Consider the following 4,295-nt stretch of genomic DNA (forward strand, 5'->3'; position numbering starts at 1 on the left):
GAGCAGAGTGAAGCAGAGCATGGGAGACAAGGTGGGTTGTGACATGCTGAAATCAAGACGGACAGTTTCTGCAGCTTTGGAGGAGAGTCAGAGCAGGATCAGTGCTGGTGGAGAGCAGCACTGCTGGTCCCCACAGCTTGGCCCCAGACTCTGCCATTGGAAAAGCTCCTGATGCCTTCAAGGGACATTGACAGTGCTCCCAGAAATTCAGCCTCTGTCGCCATTTCATCACCAGCTGCCTTCTCCAGCACAAGCAGTCAATTAATGAGTACCATAATTATTAAATATATATATATTTAATACAGTATGCACAGAGATGACCTTAGGACCCAGATGCGGTGATTTGCAATTGCTCCTCTGCTCCTCCAGCTTCCACTGTGAGAAGCTGACAGAGGCTTTAAGAGTAAACTTAAATTAACAGATCGGAGCTCTCCCTGGGGACAGCTGGAAGTGCTGATCCCTTCTGAGGCGTCAGGAACATCAGCGTTCCGGATCTGCTCTCGGAAAGGAGGTGCTTTGGGGTTTTTTCCATACATACATCCTTTCGAGGAGCTGCTCCTGCAAGGTCTCCTCTCCCCACCGAGCAGAGAAGCTGCCAAGCAAGGCTCGTGACTGGGAAGAACTAATACCAGCAGCTCTTTTGTGAAGAGTAATACCGGGCTGGCTGGATCCCAGCTCTGATCTGGCACCACTCCTGTCCCTCCCCGGCAGAGCTAGAGAGAACCCAGCTCGCCAGTTCCCAGTCCAGCATCTCCATCGCATATAGCAATTTGGCTGCAAATTTGTCACAGGTTCCCAAGGTCACCACGTGCCTGGAGAGCTTAAACAAGGATTGCGAAACCAACAGCCCCATCAGAAGAACTGCAGAGCACTTCAGCATCTTGGGCTGCTCGCTAACTCCAGCCCCTGGCCCCTCACACCCATCACTTGTCACAATCTCTTCTCTCCCTGCGAGCACGTGGAGCCCAGCCTGGCCGGCAGGCGCAGAGCTGCTCAGCACACTCCACTGTGGCTGGCACCGGCCTGAGTCTCGTGGGGACAATGGAGCTGTTTCCAAGCCCACTGTCCACTCCAGGGTATCACTCTCAAATGGGCACTCTGGTGTAGGAGCCCATCCACGTTCAGGGCACAGCTCAGCTTCCCAAGCCAAAGCCCCTTCCAGAGGTGCTATGAGGGTGGTGGAGCTCAGGTGGGTTGGGGGTGGCGAGGATGTTTCTCCACCTACCCTAGAGCTACCAGCGACTCCTCTGAGATGGGGCAGAACCACCCTCCCCAAACATTCTCCATTCATTCAACCTAGAGCCACCCCTATGAAAACGGCTTTTAGCCTGTAACGTCGTTCACTTACCGAGGTACTGAGACAGCAAACAGCACCAACAGTCCGATGGACAAAGTCTCATCTCTGAATGAGGCTGCAACTCCTCATCAAGCAGAGGCAAATGATGAGTGTGATTTGTCCAGCTGTACAGGAGTACAGTCCTCCCTCTGCCACAGAAACACCACATTATCCTCATGGACCCTCCTTCCCCTCTAAACAGAAGAGCCGTTCTCTCTGTTCACACTGATCCTGGTCACCCCTCACCTGTAATGTCCACACCACACCTCAAACCAAACTGATGAATGTCACTTTAACGTAAGGAAGGAGCAAAGTGAAAACTCAGTGCTAAGGCCATGCCAGGAGCGCACACAGGGCCCTCCACAAGCTGCTCTCTCCCCTCATTCAATGCCACCCCATTCCCATGCGGGTCTCTTTGGGACTGATGCAGGGATGCCAGATCCCCCCTCCTCAGAACATTCATGCTGGCAGGGGACTGGAGGCGACCAACCCTCCGGGGTTTCCACCACACAGGAGACACACCAGGCGCAAGAGAAGATGCACAGGTAGGGCCCCTGGGTCCACACCAGGCACCAGCGAGCACTCACAGGACAGGGCAGTGGTGGTGGCTGAAGGCTGGCAGTAGGCAGAGTGCTGGCTGCTCCTGTCCTGCCTCAGCTAAATGTCATCCCCCGAAAGAGCAGCAACAGCAGCAGCGCTGCTCTCTAGAGGCTCAATAAAGTTTCCAGGGATGAGAGGCCAGAGATTTACAAGGGACTTTTTATGTCCCCCTGCAGCTCCCTTGACAAGGCCACCAGGAGATGGGATCTCAGTCGTTAGGGAGATGTTTTATGCATGAAGGTGACAGCAGAGAGTGGGAGGCGAGGAGAGCAGCCGCCTGGCTGGAGGCAGCAGGCTGGGCCAGCACTCCCAGCAGCCTCAGTGCAAGAGGAGACACGAGAGGAGGGAGTGAACAGGAGCTGGTGGTGCCCATCGGGATGTGGCTTGTGACAGCCTCTCCCAGCTGCTGGCAGAGCTGCAGCTGGCAGACTGGTGACACTCTCTGAAGTTCTTTCTACATTTCCTAAGAGCTCTTGCGTACCACAGGTGAGGCAGTTTCAGACACAGCAAGGTGTTTCTCCCCAGCACATCCCCACTGCTAACAGATGCGGAAGAGATGGTGCAGGAATGTGCTGGCAGCCCATGGGAGCCCTGCAGGACCCAGCTCTGCTGGCCACCAACACCGGTGCGTGACCTGTACCTTTGGGAGATCACAGGTAGGGGAGACAGCAACACCCACAAAGGACTTGCCTTCCTGCTGCGAGGCAGAGAGGGACTTTCCACGTGGCTCAGCAACGGTAAACCTCTGATTTTGCTCTCAGTAGCTGGGGATTCCCGTTCCCTGCCCTTGTGTGAGGTGCTGAGCACGCTCGAAGTGCTGGGGTGCGCTCCAAGGAGCACAAGGGAGAAAGAGCCAGCAGACAGGGCACAAGTAAGGCAGGAACCACTCAGATGACATACACACCTAGGTAAACAGCAGAAGCTGTTCAACTGGACACAGCAACCCCACAGGACCATTTAAGAGAGTTAAACTGCTGATTTTTGCTGCTAGAACCTGGTCTCCCACAGCCCTGACTCAACATGGCCTTCAGGCATGTGCTTAAATCAGCAAGTATTTAAGCCTCTGCCTAAGCACAGGTTTGAAATTCAGCCAGTGAAGCCCAGTTGTAAGCTGAATTTATTTGTAATCCACATTTACTCATAAGCAGAGATTTTCGACTCATAAACTTGCATCAATTTTAATATATTTTTTATTTTTGTCCATTTAGGATAAGCCTAGGGTTCTACCGGCTCAGGGAGTGAATACTTCTTCAACCACAAGCACAATCAGCCCAGGGAATCTCTGCTTTTAACCTCCACCAGAAGCACATCTGCTCCAGTAAGCCAAAGCAGAGCTCCTGTCCCAGGAAGGGACTAGCACAGGAGCTGCAGGTTACAGAGCATGAAGCTTGCTCAGCACCAGCCCTGTCCTCCTTCTGGCCACCAGAGTCTTGTCAAAAATCAAAGAATGGTCAGTGCAAACCGATTCCCCAACCTGGTGACCACTAAAGTCAGTTTTGTTCAAATGTTCAAGCTTCCAGGAAGCTTTCTGTTCACCAGAGAGCCACCAGCTATTGAAACTAAAGCTGCCATGGCTATAAGAGGAGATGAGAAAGGTTTTCCCTCGGGTATCAGCACTCCCTAACGAGGTGCAACAATGGGAATGAGATCTGGCATGGACCTATAAAGCCTTTGTACATCCAGATACTGAACTAGACATCAACAAAGCACTTGGCACGCAGAGCTGCAAAGCGCCGAGGCATCAGGGCAGCCAAATGGGAGAAGCTTCCATGGCACATCCAGACAGAATGGGGACAGAAATCACCACCAGCCGCTTCAGTGAGCTCCAGGTGAGCAGAGCACTGTCCATCTCCCTGCACGGGAAGAAACACTGCACTTCCCCCGCTGGTTTTGTTCTGAATGTACCAAGGCTGGTGCTCCGTTCATCTTCTGGTTCATCAGTGTCCCTCCAGGAACCTGGGGAGAGGAAGCCTGTTAGGGTTGGGGGAAAGAGGAAGAACAATGGTCCCAGTGGTAGAGGAGACCTCTGGAGCAGGACCTGTTGGGAGGTGGCCATTCCCTCGAGGTGGTGCGGTGGTCTCTTGGGGACACGCTGGGTCAGCAGCCCCTGGAGAGGGACCATCTCTGCATTGCACAGCCTTTGCCTCACCCATTCCATCGAGGCTTGCTCCCAGCCAACACTCAAGTCAACCCCACACTGATCTGTGGGTCTTAACCCCTCTGCACCCAGCTCCCAGAGCCCTAAAAGTCACCACTGGGATCCCCAGCACAGTGGCCATTCCAGTGGAGCCAACAGCCTCCACCTTTCTTTTCTGTTTGCCATTCTGGTGCTTTGGCACGGCAGGAGCCAGACAACTTC

Source organism: Buceros rhinoceros, unplaced genomic scaffold, assembly GCF_000710305.1.
Source record: "Buceros rhinoceros silvestris isolate BGI_N320 unplaced genomic scaffold, ASM71030v1 scaffold13118, whole genome shotgun sequence".
Taxonomy (NCBI): domain Eukaryota; kingdom Metazoa; phylum Chordata; class Aves; order Bucerotiformes; family Bucerotidae; genus Buceros; species Buceros rhinoceros.